At 45.9% G+C, this 16,134-nt stretch overlaps 1 long non-coding RNA gene across 1 annotated transcript; it reads left to right on the top strand.

The window, feature by feature from the left end:
- The first annotated feature begins 4,141 nt into the window (after positions 1–4,141).
- LOC140479404 (uncharacterized) lies at positions 4,142–14,497 on the top strand. Its single transcript, XR_011961020.1, has 2 exons — positions 4,142–4,175; positions 13,626–14,497. It is a non-coding gene; the product is annotated as an uncharacterized lncRNA (long non-coding RNA).
- The last annotated feature ends 1,637 nt before the right edge of the window (positions 14,498–16,134 follow it).

Raw genomic sequence — 16,134 nt, 5'->3', positions numbered from 1 at the left:
AGAGAGAGAGGGAGAGAGATAGAAGGACAGGGTATGAATGAGAGAGAAGGGTAGAGTGAGTCTGAGGAAATGTAATATGAGCAAAGTTAGAGAGAGTTAGAGGGAAGTAGAGATGGTGGGGTTGAATAATAGAGGGAGAGAGAAAGAGAGAGAGAGAATGAGATAGAGTGTGAAACAGTGTGACTGAGGGAGAGAAGAGAGAGAGAGAAAGATGCAGAGGAGGTTTCAGACTAGGAGTAAAGGGAACCTAGTAAAAGAGAGAGAGAGAGAGAGAGATAGACAGGTTCTGGTCACCACATTATGAGAAGAATATGACTCTACTCGAGGGGGTGCAGAGCTTTCTCAGGATGCTGCCTGGCCTGGAGGGTCTGAGCTGTGAGGAAGGATTGGAAAGGCTGGGGTTGTTTATCTTGGAGGAGTGAGGTTGAGAGGGGACCTCATAAAGGGCTATAAGATTATGAGGAGCAGAGATAGACTGGACCGGAAGGTATTTTTTCCATGAGTAGAGGAATCAATACCCAGAGGCAGAGATTGAAGATAACACAGACACACAAAGATAGAAATAGGGAGCAGGAGTAAAGTTCTGGTTTGGGTGCGGGTTAGGGTTAGTGTTCGGGTTAGGGTTAGGGTTTGGGTTTGGTCCTGTGAGGCTGCTCTGTCATTCACTATGATCCTGGCTGATCCTCTCCCTCAATGCCAAGGTGGGATTAGCGATGATGATTTGTACAAGTCGTTAAATGCTGTTCATGTCATTGAGCTTCTGATTGAGAGATAGGCAGAAGACAGAGAGAGAGAGAGAGAGAGAGAGAGAGAGAGAGAGCAAGTGCACGTTGTGGATTTGAGTCAGAGAAGTCGAGGCATTTAACTGCTGCCCCAGGACTCAGTGTTCCAATGTCCTGGAATAACGCCTGCTGTAGAGATTAGTTAGAGAGTAACTGGAGGGAGTGAGACAAAGATGGAGTGAGGCAATGAGAGATTGAGGGGACGAGTAGAATGGATGGCTTTGAGATATGTAGAGAAGAGGTGTTGGAAATACTGGCAAGGGTGAAAATAGATAAGTCCCCTGGGCTGATGGCATTTATCCTAGGATTCTCTGGGAAGCAAGGGAGGAGATTGCAGAGCCATTGGCCTTGATTTTTGTGTCCTCTTTGTCTACAGGAGGAGTGCCAGAGGACTGGAGGCTAGCAAACGTGGTTCCCTTGTTCAAGAAGGGGAGTAGGGATAATCCTAGTAACTATAGGCCAGGGAGTCTCACTTCTGTTGTGGGCAAAGTCTTAGAGAGAATTGTAAGGGATTGGATTTATGCACATCTGGATAAGAATAATGTGATCAAGGATAGTCAGTACGGTTTTGTGAAGGGCAGGTCGTGCCTCACAAACCTTATTGAATTCTTTGAGAAGGTGACTAAGGAGGTAGATGAGGGGAAAGCGGTAAATGTGGTATATATGGATTTTAGTTAGGCCTTTGATAAGGTCCCCCATGGTAGGCTTCTGCAGAAAATACAGAGATATGGCATTGAGGGTGACTTGGAGGTTTGGATTAGGAATTGGCTGGCTGGAAGAAGACAGAGGGTAGTAGTTGATGGCAAAGGTTCATCTTGGAATGCCGTCACTAGCGGTGTTCCGCAAGGATCTGTTTTGGGACCATTGCTGTTTGTCATTTTTATAAATGACCTGGAGGAAGGGTTAGAAGGTTGGGTGTGCAAGTTTGCGGATGATACGAAAGTCGGAGGAGTTGTAGACAGTGAGGAATGATGTGGCAGGTTACAGCGGGATATAGAGAAGCTGCAGAGCTGGGCAGAAAGGTGGCAAATGGAGTACAATGTAGCTAAGTGTGAGGTGATTCACTTTGGTAAGAGTAACAAAAAGATGGGGTACTGGGCGAATGGTCGGATACTTGGTAGTGTGGAAGAGCAGAGGGATCTTGGTGTCCATGTACACAGATCTCTGAAAGTTGCCACCCAGGTACATAGTGCAGTGAAGAAGGCATATGGTGTATTGGCTTTTATTGGTAGAGGAATTGAGTTCCGGAGTCCTGAGGTCATGCTGCAGTTGTCTCAGACTCTGGTGCGGCCGCATCTGGAATATTGTGTGCAGTTTTGGTCGCCATACTATAGGAAGGATGTGGAGGCATTGGAACGGGTGCAGAGGAAGTTTACCAGGATGTTGCCTGGTATGGTAGGAAGATCCTAAGAGAAAAGGCTGAGGCACTTGGGGTTGTTTTCATTGGAGAAAAGAAGGTTTAGGGGTGACTTGATAGAGGTGTACAAGATGATTAGGGGGTTAGCTAGGGTTGACAGTGAGAACCTTTTTCCACGTATGGAGTCAGCGATTACAAGGGGGCATAGCTTTAAATTAAGGGGGGGGTAGATATAGGACTGATGTTCGGGGTAGGTTCTTCACTCAGCGAGTCGTAAGTTCATGGAATGCCCTGCCAGTAGCAGTGGTGGACTCTCCCTCTTTATGGGTATTTAAGCGGGCATTGTATAGGTTTATGGAGGATAGTGGGTTAGTGTAGGTTAGGTGGGCTTTGATCGGCGCAACATCGAGGGCCGAAGGGCCTGTACTGCGCTGTATTCTTCTATGTTCTATGTTCTATGAGTGAAGAAACAAGTTGTGATGGAGAGAAATGGATGATAAGAGAGAGAGAGAGAGAAAGAAAGGCCAACCAACACAGAAGGAAAGGGAGATCAAAAGAAAAAGAGGTAGTAAGTCAATCAACAACAGGATTATATTCAAGCAAAAGGTGAAAAAGAGATAGAAGGGAAAAGGGTGGGAGGAACCAAAAAAGGGTAAGATCGAGAGATAAAAACAGGAAGTGTGAGGAACTGACCTGTCTCTCTGCCTGATGCCATTTACATACTGAGGAACACCCAGTCAGACTTTCACAGGCTGCAGCTTTATAAAGCAGAGCCCAGTGAAGGGAGAGTTTATCAGGAACCAGGCACAGGGACAGGGGCACACACCATGATTTCACACATCCAGCTGATCTGGCCCCTGGCATTCTGTGTCGCAGGTACAAATCTCTCTCCTTCCACCTTGAATCTTTAGCCGCTCTCCATTTCACTCAACTTCGACTGACTTGTGATTGAAGGGAAAATGCTGAAACCAGAGGAATGCTCAGTGTCTCTGACAATCTCTCATTTTTCCACTCATTCTGTGACAGTTCTGACTTCCTTGTGTTTCTCTCTGACCCCTCAGGTATCAGTGGGGACATCATCATGACCCAGTCTCCCCCGGTGCTGTCAGTGGGACTGGGCCAGACTGCAACCATCACCTGTAAATCCAGTCAGAGTGCCAGTGGTGATGTTGAATGGTTCCAGCAGCGGGAAGGACAGAAACCCTCTCTCCTGATCCACGATGCAACAGCTCGATACACAGGAGTCTCCAGCAGATTCACCGGGACACAAGTATCCAGCACACACTTCACCCTGACAATCAGCAACGTTCAGAAGGAGGATGTCGCTGATTATTACTGTCAGCAGAGTGAGAGCCTGCCTTGGCACAGTGACACACAGCTATACAAAAACCTCAATACACACAGCACCACTGCCTGTACTGACACATCCCACTGCTATATATAATATATAATAATGGACACACAGTCCCACCTCCTGTACTGACACCTCCCACAATTGTATATATTTAATATATAATAGAGAACACACACATACACCATCTATATTGACAAGTCCACAGTTATAGATAAATGGAACTGAGCAAATTACCCCATGCAGGGATTGTCACTGTCCACTACACACTCCAGTCCCTGTGGTGTCCACCGCTCACTGAAGGCCTCAAGTTTCCCTCTTACATTCCATGGTCACATGTGAAGAGCAACTGCAAGAATTAACATCAAAATAAAAAGTTCACAAACCTCCTGAACTCTGCTGGACTCAACCCAGAGAGACAGAGAGAGAGAGAGAAAGATTGCGTGTATGTGTATGTGTGTGTGAGAGAGAGAGAGAGGGAGAAAGAGAGAGAGAAAAAAACAGAATGAGACAAATAGAAAAACATGAATGACACAGAGAAGTTGAGAGTAAGTGAGAGACAGAGACAGGTAGGGAGAGGGTGAGAGTGACAGAGGGAAGCAGAGAGCAGAGATTTTTGTACAGCCTCTGCACTGGGAGTTCTCACTGTGGTTAACGTTCGGTAAAGGAACCAAGCTCAGACTGAGTAAGTAAACCCTTTTAATACAAAACTTGCTAAAACACAAATGCTGAATTTTTGAAAGTGTTAGTGGACAGCTGCAAGGAATGAAATGGTTGATTGAGGAGCACTGTGTCTAACAGGGTGTACAGCTGCATTTCTTTCGTCCCATTGCCCCCTTTAAGCAGCAAGATATAAGTCAGTCAGTTTTACTCACCGTGTGGAGGAGCTCTGTCCATTTGCAGCCTGTGGTCCCATTCCTGCAGCATGGAGTGAATTCAGTGAGTAGCCTCCTGTCAGTCTCAGTGTGACAGACACGGGCAAAATTTGATGTGAGCTCTGGCTCCCTGTCCCAGTCTCTGATCTCACTGACCTCAGCAGCAGCAGCAGCAGCAGCAGCACAGTGAGACACCGAGCTCCCACCTTCCCCAGCTTTAACTCTGTTCAATCACACAATCACAGAATTGTTGCAGTGCACAAGGAGGCCATTCTGTCCATCCTGACGGTACTGGCTCTCTGAATGAGCAATTCACTGAGTGTTATTCTCTTTCCTTCTCCCAGTCACCCGGCTCATTGTTCCTTTTCAAAGAACAGTCTCATTCCCTTCGGAATATTTCTATTGAAGCTGCCTCCACCACTCTCAGGCAGTGCATTCCATACTTTAACTTCTCACTGGCTGAAACTGTTTTTCCTTGTCTCACTTCTGCTTCTTCTACCAATTACTTTGGATCTGTGCCTCTCGCTTTCGATCCGTTAAGGAGAGGGAACATTTTCTCCTTATTTAATCTCTCCAGACCTCTCCTGATGTTGAATTTCTCAAACAAATCTCCTCCCAGCCTCCTCTTCTCCAAGGAAGACAGTCTGAACTTCTCCAATATATTTTCTTAACTGACGTTCCTCATCCCTGAACCTTTCATGGGAATTTTCTTTCACGACATCTGCAACATATTCACATCCTTTGTGAACTATAAACCTTTTCTATTCCCCGTAGTCCCATTTGCCTGCATTTGGCTCATTTCCTATCCTTTTTCTCTTCCCACGTGCCTGTTCAAATGTCTTTTAAATGTTTTAATCATTCTCGCCTCTCCGACTTCCTCTGGCAGTTCATTCAATACCACTTTCTGCCTGAAAGATGGATACCTCAGGTCCCTTTTGAATCTTTCCTCTTTCACTTTAAACCTCTACCCGCTAGGTTTGGACTAACCTACCCTGGGGAAAAGACCTTAGCTAGTCACCTAATCTATGCCCATTATGATTTTTTAAATCTCTAAAATGTCACCCTGCAGACTCTGAGCTTCCAAGGCAACTAACACTGCCTAACCAGCCTCTCCTTATAACTCAAACCCTCCAATCTCGGTGACATCCTTGTCATCCTTTTTACACTGTTTCCATTTGAATGTTATCCTTCCAATAGCAGGGTGATTGGAAACGTGGCCTGATCAATATCTTGGGGAGCTGTAACATAATGTCCCAACTCCCATACCCCATGAAGACAAGTGCACCAAATGCTTTCTTCACCACCCTGTCTACACGTGACGCCAGGTTCAATCCTCTATGTGCCTCCACCCCTTGGTCTCCCTGTTTGACAACACTCCCCATGGCCCCATAATTAACTTTGTAAGCCCTGGCCTGGTTTTTGTACCAAAATGCAACACCTCGCTATAATCTCAATACATAATGTAAATGTACTCTCAAATAGCCTTCTTCACTGACCATGAAACCGCCAATTTTGGTGTCATCTTCAAACTCACAAACTATACTTCCTATATTCTCATTCAATGATGAACCTGGAAGCAATCCTTTCACTTGTCGCAGGCTTCCAGTCCGAAAAACAACCCTCTACCACCACACTCTGTCTCCAACCATTAAGCCAATTTTGTATCAATTAACTTGCTGTCCCTGGATCCCATTCGATCTAACTTACTAACCAGATGTCCATGCAGGAAATTGTCGAAGGCCTTGCTAAAGTCCATGTAGACAATGTCTACCACTCTGCCCTCAGCTATCTTATTGGTCATGTCCTCAAAAAATTTTGGAAGACACATTTTCCCACTGACAAAGCCAGGTGGACTATCCCTAATCAATCCTTGTCTTTCCAAATGCATTTAGATCCTGTCTGCCAAAATCCCCTCCAAAAACTTACCACTATCAGACTCACCGGTCTATAATTCCCTGGGTACTCCTTGCAGACCTTATTAAATAACAGCTCAACATTAGATACACTCCAGTCTTCCAGCACATCACCGGTGGCTGTTGATGATACAAACATCTCCACAAGGCGCCTCACTGTCTATTCCTAAGATTCCCACAAAGTACTGGGATGGAGCTTATCAGGTCCTGGGGATTTATATATCTTCATGAGTTTAAAGAACAGATTACTGCACCTCTTTTTCTGTAATATGGACTCTTCTCAAGACATCAACATTTATTTCCCAAATTTCCTTCACTTCCATGTCCTTCTCAACCGTAAATACTGCGGCAAAATATTAGATTGGCAACTCATTCATATTCGGTTTTAAAATAAAATATGAAGAATTCTAAGAGTGAAACATTGGAGGTGATCCATGGAATATGATCCATGATCATGACTTTATGCTGAATTGTCCATTGTCTTTTTCCACTGTCCCCTAAACCTTATGATACAATGATCACTCTTCCCTAAATGCCCTCTCACTGACACTTGATCCACTTGGATCTCCTCATTCCCAAGATCCAGTTACTGCCTCAGTTGATATTCTGACAATTTAAATCACCTAATGTTTGCATCTCTCTGTAAATTCCTTGCAGGTTTATTCCTGTACATCCTTCCCTCTAGTCAGTGACCGACAGACTGCACTGAGCAACCCGATTGCACCTTTTTGTTCTTTATCTTGAACCAAATCAATTCTGTCCTTGACACCTTTGAGACACCTTCTTTCTCCAGCTCTGCACCGATCTCCTTAATCAATCCCACACCTCTCACCCTTTCCCCCCTTTCCTATCTTTCCTGAACACCTTGGATCCAGGAATATTTAACAACCAGTCCTGTCCTCATTTGAACCTCAAATGTTAAAGCAACAACATCAGATTTCCATTTGGTAATCTGCGCCTGTAACTCCCCAATCTTATTCCCACCCTCCGTGCAGTCCCATACATGCACAATCAACCAGATTTAGAATTTATTGCTGGCTCTCTCTCACTCTGAACCTGCCTAAGAAGTTACTATTCCTTACTCTGATGCTAACAATTTTTTCCCGGATTCTGTGATCCTTGATGTTCCTCCCTGGTATTACTTCCTGGTTCCCACGGCCCTTCAATATTAATTTAAACCCTCTCCAACAGCACCAGCAAATCACCCCATGAGGAGCTCAATTCCTGCTCTGTTCAGGAGCAACCCATCCAAGTCGACAGAGGTCGCATCTCCCAACAAGTCATTCCCAAACACCCAAGAATCTAAAGCCCTCCCTCCTGGACCAACTTTCCAGCCCCACATGCACCCGTTTTATCCTCCTGTTCCTATCCTCACTTGCATTGGTCAATGGAGTAATCCAAAAACTCCTATTTTTGAGTTCCTGTTGCGAATTGCCTCCCAAGCTCCTTAAATTCCGACTGCAGGAGCGCATCCCTTTTCTCCCTCTGTCACCGGGACCGATGTGGACCATGACCGCTGCCTATTCCCCCTCTCCCCTCAGGGTGCTCTGCAGCCACTCAGAGACATCCTTGACCCTGGCACCAGGGAGACAACGCACCATCCTGGATTCCCATCTGCAGCTGCAGAAACACCTATCGATTGCCCTCACTCTCGAATCTCCTCTCACTACCACTATTCCAGTCTTCCTTGCGCCCTCCTGTACAGCTGCCCCCCACCTTGGTGCCAGGGACTTGGCTCTGGCTGCATTCCCCAGATGAACCATCATTCCCATCAGGATTCCAAATAGAATGTTTGTTGCAGAGCGGGATGCACTCAGAGTATTCCTGTACTAGCTGCCTGGTCCTTTTGGACTGTCTGCTGCTCCCCCATTCCCTCTCTCCCTGCATACTCTAAAGCTGCAGAATGACCACATCCAGAAACGTGCTCTCCACGGAGCTCTCTGCCTCACAGACTCTCCGCACTGACACCAGCTGCTGCTCAAGCTCCGAAACCCGGACCTCCAACTGCTGTCACTGACCACACTTCCTGTACTTCATGGTATTCCAGGAGCTAGGAAGCATTCCGAAGTTCCCACAAGGAACAGGATGCACACTCTCTCCACTTGGCAAAGTTCTGATGACAAACAGCTCCAGCAGGACTCACAATCCAGAGCTTTCAGTGTTCTGGGGTTTTGCAGACTCTCTTCAAAAGACATCAGAATTAGGCCATTCGCCCCATCAACTCTGCTGTGCTCTTTGGTCATGTGTTTCTCAAGACCATTCTCCTGCCTTCTTCCCATTATGTTTGATCACCTTCCCAATCAGGAATCTATCAATTTCTGTACTAAATACACTCAATGACTTCACCTCCACAGCAATGAGTTCCACAGATTAACCACCCTCTGGCAGAAGAAATTCCTCCTCATCTCAGTCCGAATGAGTTATGCCTTAACTCTGTGACTGTGCCCATTGGTCCGAGTTTCTCTTACTAGTGGAAACATCTTCTCCCCGCCCACTCTATCCAGGCCTCTCAGTGTTCTGTTAGTGTCAATGTGATCCTCCCATGTCCTTCTGAACTCCATCAAGTACACATCCAGATATCTCAACCGCTCCTCATCAGACCAGGCTGTCACCCCCAAGGTCATTCTTATAAATCTCCTCTGGATCTCCCCCAATGCAAGCACATCCCTGCTTAGATACAGGTCCCAAAACTGTTCACAATATTTCAAATGCAGTCTGAACAGAGTCTCAAACAGCCTCAGCAGTACACACTGCTCTTGTATTCTAAATCAGTTGAAATGAATGCTAACATTGCATTTATCTTCGTAATTGCCAACTGAACATACATGCTAACTTTAAGAGAAACCTGAAAGAGGACTCCCAAGCCACTTTGTGTTTCAGAATATTCCAAATTTCACCGTTTAGAAAACAGTTTGAGCCTCTATTCTTCCAACCAAGGTGCATAACCTCACACATTCCCATATTGTATTTCATCTGCCACTCCTTTGCCAACTCACTGTGCCTTTCCAAGTCCTTCTGAAGCCTCCCCACTTCCTCAACTCTCCCTGTCCCTCACCTCCTCTTTGTGTCATCAGCAAATTTAGGAACAATGCCCTCAGTTCCTTTTCCCAGATCGTTAATATATAATTGATTGTTACATGAATAGCTGTGGTCCCAACACTGCCCCCTGCTGAACTGCACGAGGCACCAGCTGCCATCTTGCAAAATACCCATTTATTCCCAATCTCTATCCATGTCAGTACCGGCCGCCAAACCCCATGGGCTCTTACGTTATTTAGCAGCCTCTTGTGTGGCAACCTGTCAAAGACCTTCTGGAAACCCAAACAGATCATGTCCATTGGCTCTCCTTTGTCTAACTTGCTCATGAACTCCTCTTATTACTTAGAATTCCAGCTTCTCCCTCTCGAACTGCAGGGTGAATTTTATCTTATTGTGGTCACTGCCCCCTCAGGGTTCACTCACCTTCAGCTCCCCAATCAGAGCTGCCTCATTACACATTAACAAGCCCAGAATTACCTGTTTCCTAGTATTGTCCCACAAGCTGCTCCAAAAAAGCCTCTTACAGACATTCCATGAATTCTTTTCCTTGAGATCCATTCCCAAACTGACTTTCCCAGTCCACCTGCACATTGCAGTCCCCATGATTATTTTAATAATTCCTTTCTTACATGCCTTTTCTATCTCCTGATTTATTTTCTGATCCACATCCTGACGACTACGAGGAGGCTGGTATATAACTCCCATCAGGGTTTTTGTTCCTTTGTGGTTTCTTAAGTTGACTCACTGCATTCTCTGCATTCCCACTCGATATTTCCTCTTGCTGCCGATATAATTTCAGTTCTTCCTGACAGGGTAAACCGTCTCCTCCCATGCCCCACCCTCACACCCCTCACACATCTACCTATCATTAGAAACATAGAAACATAGAAAATTACTGCAGGAACAGGCCATTCAGCCCTTTGAGCCTGCACCACCGTTCAATATGATCATGGCTGATTATGTAATATCAGTTTCCCATTCCCACTCTCCCCCTATTCCCATAAAGCCCTTCATCCTCAAGGACCACGTCCCTCTTGATATATATCTAACAAACTGGCCCCACCAGCTTACTGTGTGAGAGAATTCCACAGTTTCACAACATCTGAGTAACTTAACCTTTAATCTTAGACAGTGACTCCTGGTTCTGGACTTTCCTAATGTTGGGAACATTCTTCCAGCATCAACCCTGTCAAATCCCATTAGGATCTAATATGTTTCTGTGAGATTCCTCTCATTCTTCGAAATCCCAGTGAGTACAAGCCCATTCTATCCAGTCTTTCCTCATATGTCAGTCTCGCCGTCCCAGGAATCAGTCTGGTGAACCTTCACTGGACTCCCTCAAGAGCAAGAATGTCCTTCCTCAGACTCGGAGACCAAAACTGCACACAATACTCAAGGTGAGGCCTCACGAAGGCCCTGTTTAATTCTGCAAGACATCCTTACTCCAATACACAAATCCTCTCACTGTGAAGGCCATCATGCCATTAGCTTTCCTCACTGCCTGCTGCACCTGTATGCACCCTTTCAATAACACCCAGCTCTCAGTGCACCTCACCTTTTCCTAAACTTACACCATTTATTCAGAATCTGTTTACCACCAAAGTGGATCATCCCACATTTATCCACATTATGTTGTACTTGCCAAGTATATGTCCACTCAGTCAGCCTGTCCAAGTCACCCTGCAGCCTCTTAGCATCCTCCTCACAGCATACGTTGTCACCCAGCTTCATGTCATCTGCAAGTTTGTAGGGGTTGCATTCAATTCCTTTGTCGATATTATTTATGTATATTGTGAACAGCTGGGGTCCTAGCACTGAACCCTGCGGTACACCACTCATCACTGCCTGCAACTCTGAGAAGGACCCATTTATTCCAACTCTCTGCTTTCTATCTGGCAACGAGTTCTCTCTCCATGTCAATACATTACCTCCAATACCATGAGGTTTAATGAAACTCACTTATCTCTTGTGTGGAACCTTGTCAAAAGCCTTTTGAAAGTTCAGATACACACAACATCCTTTGAGTACTGAGGGAGGGTCACTCAATCCAAAACGCTAACTTCAGTTTCTCTCCACAGATGCTGCCAGACCTGCTGAACTTTTTCATCATTTTTTGTTTTTGTTGTCCACTGATTCAGCCTTGTCCACTCTCAACAGATTACATCCTCAAAACCTTCCAGAAGATGTGTCAGGCCTGATTTCCCTTTAGTAAATCCATGCTGACTTGGACCGATCCTGTCACTGCTTTCCAAATGCTCAGTTATTGTATCTTTAATAACTGACTCCAGTGTTTTCCTCATGTATAATTCCTCATTTTCACTCTCCCTCCTTTTATTAAAAAGTGGAGTTATATTGGATACTGTCCAGTCCATTGGAACTCTGTCAAAGTCTACAGAATGCTGCAAAATGTTCACTAAAGTGTCCACAATTTCTACACCCACTTTCTTAAGGACTCTGAGTTGCAGAGCATCAGACCCTGGGGAATTACAAATTTTGATACCGTCAGTCTCCACAATACCACATCCCAATTTATAAGGATTATCTTCAGTTCCTCCTTCACACTTGACCCTCTATCCCCTGGCATTTCCTTTCAATTGGATGTGCATCCCTGGATATTTAGTTCCCAGCCCTGATCCCCTTCCAGCCATGTCACTGCACTACAGGCTCATTTACCTTATTTCATATACTCGATGAATCGAAGTACAACACCGTCAGTCATGCACTGACTGCCTCCTTCTCATAATTATCTCCGTCAGAAATCATAGAAACCGTACAGTGTTGAGCAGGACATTCAGCCCAGCCTGACCCTCGAAAAAGTATCCCATCAACCCTACAATTCCCATAGATAATCCTCCGAACCTACACATCTTTGTGACAATGGGAGGAAACCCAAGTAGACACGGGGAGAATGTGTAAACTCCACACAGACAGTCAGTTGGAATTGAGTCTGTGTCTCAGGAGCTGTGAGACAGCAGTGCTAACCACTGATCGACCATTCCACCCTGCTAGGCATCAAGTTCAATTCCTGATCCTTTCCATACTCTCCATCCTATTACATGGTCTGGATGCTTTCATAAATTCTCATGAGCCCCTATCTTCCTTATTTACCTTGGATTGTGTGGTACCACTTTGTCTACTTTATTCCAAATGGTTCGTGTGTTAAAAGACAAAGCTTTTACGTTTGTTCTTTTGTTGAGCTTCCCTGCACTTTTATGTTTCCTTCGTATAACATGACATTCACAATATTCTGTCCTTTCCTTTTATTTCCTGGTAACAATCAATCCCATCACTACCTAGTAATCCGACATTCTCCTTTGCCATCCATTTTCTCATTTTCCATCTAACTAAGCCAGATATTTTCACTTTGAATAATATTCAGACTGATATTAATCCCTGAACAAACATCACTCAAAATGTTCCTTGGTTCATTGTTGCTTGTGAGATCTTGTGTACAATCTGGCTTCCACATTTCCTACATGACAACAGTGACCACATTTCAAACAAGTCTCACACTGTCTGCAAATGTCTTGGGGACAGCATGAATCTTTCTTTTCTTTGGATGAACAGGGAGTCTTTCAGATGTGAAAGATGCCGTTCCAGTATTGCACAGGCTTCCTCCTGAACCACAGTTTCTGCTTTGTCCCTCTCTTTTGTTAAAATAGATGGAAAGTTTTCTTGAGGAACCATTGCTCCATCTTCCACCTCCGCACAAGTTCCCTTCCTGCTCTCGAATGGGCCTCATACATTCCTTCATTCTCTTCTTGTTCTTTCTGTGATTATAAACATCACTGGGATTTCCCTGACTTCATTTGGACACATTTCATCCTGTCAGCTCTTTGTTTTCCTCAGTTCCTGGTTAATTTCACCCCTGCAGTTTGTCTTTCAGCCGAGCTTTACCAAGTCACTGCCCAGTTTAGTAAAATGGTTTGTTCCCAAATGAAAACTTTTACACTTGTTCCGTGGTTCTCCATTTCTATCCCTCCTCTCAATCTCACTGAGTTCTGATCACTGTCACCGAAATGCTCCCCCATTGATAGCCCTTCCAGCTGTCCACACTCATTCCCTAAACGATGGTCCAAAACTGTCCCTTCTCTTTTACCATCACCTTCTCAGGGGCAATTAGGGATGGACAATAATGGCCAGTGACACCCACATCCCAAGAAGCAATTTGAACAATGCCTGTTATTTTATGGGCTTTTATAGGGGTTGGATACAAATGTTCAAAATGGATTGTTTTGCCAGTTCATGTTCAGAGAGTTGAAATCCCTTTGAATGTCAGAAAATAAAATTGTTTCTCTTGTCTTTCAGGCCGTGACAACTCTCAGCCAAAGCTGACCCTGCTGCCCCCCTCCCCGGAGCAGATAGATACCAAGGGCACTGCCACCCTGGTGTGCCTTGCCAATCACTTCTATCCTGATGAGCTGGAGGTGCAGTGGAAGAAGGACGGTGCAGTCATTTCGGACGGGGTTCAGACCAGCAACTACCTGCGAGCTTCCATCAGCACCTCCAGTGTCAGCAGCCTGCTGACCCTCTCTGGGTCTGACTGGGAGTCCAACGCTCGCTTCTCCTGTGCCCTCACCCACGTGACCCTCCCCTCTCCCCTCACCAAGAGCATCAGTAGATCAGAATGTGTGTAGAGTGTTTGAGACAGTCCACAGAGGAGACACAACTTTAAACAGAACAGGGCTGAGCTGGCAGGGCAAAGGTCATTGTCAACACTGAATTTCAACTCTCTTACTTCTTGGAACTGGCTCAGAGACACTTCTGAGATTCCACGGTTAAGGCAGGTCTTTGGGATAGTGTAAAGGAGATTAAATGTGTATCTAACGCCGTACTACCCTGTTCTGGGAGTGTTAGTTGGGGACAGCATTGACTTGTGATGTCAAGTAAAACTCCTCGATACTCAAGACTGTCAGCTGCACAAAATCAACGTGAACTTCAGAAGTCTCTGCTTCAGTAAACCCGATCTCCTTCCTGCTCAGCCGTCAGTTCCAATTTAAGGTTCTGTCAGTGTTTAAAATGACAGGATTCTCTTTTTTTTGAGAAAATCTCCACAAGTGTTTTCCTCAAGCTCCATTGTGGCTGTGAATTTGTGCAGCTTCCTCTGTCTGGGCTGTTAATTGCAGTCTGTTTTCTGTCAATGTCAATCTGGAAAAGGGAATAAAGATGAAGACGATTCAGTTTCTGTTTCAGAGTGCTTTGTATATAGACTGCTCCAGCCTCAGCTGATTGGCTACTTTTCAGCAAATGGTTGTCATGGTTGGCTGCTTGGATGGTCAACCTATGACACATCAGCTAAAGACTGGATTTGAACCAATCTTCAATCATTATCAAGAGATCCCTTCGATCTGGAATCTGTCAACTTGACAAGATTCGAAACAGAACAGAAAGTGAAATCTGCTGGGGCCCAATCATTCCAATCTGACGCATTTCCTCTTCACTCTGTTGGTCCAGACCCATCTGGTGGGATCGCACTATGCCCACTTTGCTGCTGCTGAGTCACATTTCAAATGAGCTGAGGCCAATCACAGACACTGGAGGCTTCAGTCATTACATTGATTTCGCCCCCCCAGCCTGTTCCTCACAGTGACAGCTCAAAGCTGAACTGAGTGACAACTTAGTTCAGAAAGAGGATCAGTCAGAATCTTCCATCATCCATGACTGTCTGTAGGTGTGTGTCCCTGAGTGTGGCTGTGACTGCTACCCAGTACTGTCTGAAGGTGTGTGTCCCTGAGTGTGGGTGTGACTGCTACCCAGTACTGTCTGTAGGTGTGTGTCCCTGAGTGTGTGTGTTACTGCTACCCAGTACGGTCTGTCGGTGGGTGTCCCTGAGTGTGGGTGTGACGGCTACCCAGTACTGTCTGTCGGTGTGTGTCTCTGAGTGTGGGTGTGACTGTTACCCAGTACTCTCTGTTGGTGTGTGTCTCTGAGTGTGGGTGTGACTGCTACCCAGTACTGTGTGTAGGTGTGTGTCCCTGAGTGTGGGTGTGACTGCTACCCAGTACTGTCTGTCGGTGTGTGTCTCTGATTGTGGGTGTGACTGCTACCCAGTACTGTCTGTAGGTGTGTGTCCCTGAGTGTGGGTGTGACTGCTACCCAGTACTGTCAGTAGGTGTGTGTCCCTGAGTGTGGGTGTGACTGCTACCCAGTACTGTCTGTAGGTGTGTGTCCCTGAGTGTGTGTGTGACTGCTACCCAGGACTGTCTGTAGGTGTGTGTCCCTGAGTGTGGGTGTGACTGCTACCCAGGACTGTCCGTAGGTGTGTGTCCCTGAGTGTGGGTGTGACTGCTACCCAGTACTGTCTGAAGGTGTTTGTCCCTGAGTGTCGGTGTGACTGCTACCCAGTACTGTGTGTAGGTGTGTGTCCCTGAGTGTGGGTGTGACTGCTACCCAGTACTGTCTGTCGGTGTGTGTCTCTGAGTGTGGGTGTGACTGCTACCCAGTACTGTCTGTAGGTGTGTGTCCCTGAGTGTGAGTGTGACTGCTCCCCAGTACTGTCTGTAGGTGTGTGTCTCTGAGTGTGGGTGTGACGGCTACCAGGTACTGTCTGTAGGTGTGTGTGTCTCTGAGTGTGGGTGTGACTGCTACCCAGTATTGTCTGTAGGTGTGTGTCTCTGATTGTGGGTGTGACTGCTACCCAGTACTGTCTGTCGGTGTGTGTCTCTGAGTTTGGGTGTGACTGCTACCCAGTACTGTCTGTAGGTGTGTGTCTCTGAGTGTGGATGTGACTGCTACCCAGTACTGTTTGCAGGTGTGTGTCTCTGAGTGTGGGTGTGACTGCTACCTCGTACTGTCTGTAGGTGTGTGTCCCTGAGTT

This window comes from Chiloscyllium punctatum, chromosome 7, assembly GCF_047496795.1.
Source record: "Chiloscyllium punctatum isolate Juve2018m chromosome 7, sChiPun1.3, whole genome shotgun sequence".
NCBI lineage: Eukaryota > Metazoa > Chordata > Chondrichthyes > Orectolobiformes > Hemiscylliidae > Chiloscyllium > Chiloscyllium punctatum.
Note: the sequence above shows the minus strand (reverse complement) of the source record. Positions and strands in the feature narration are given on the sequence as shown.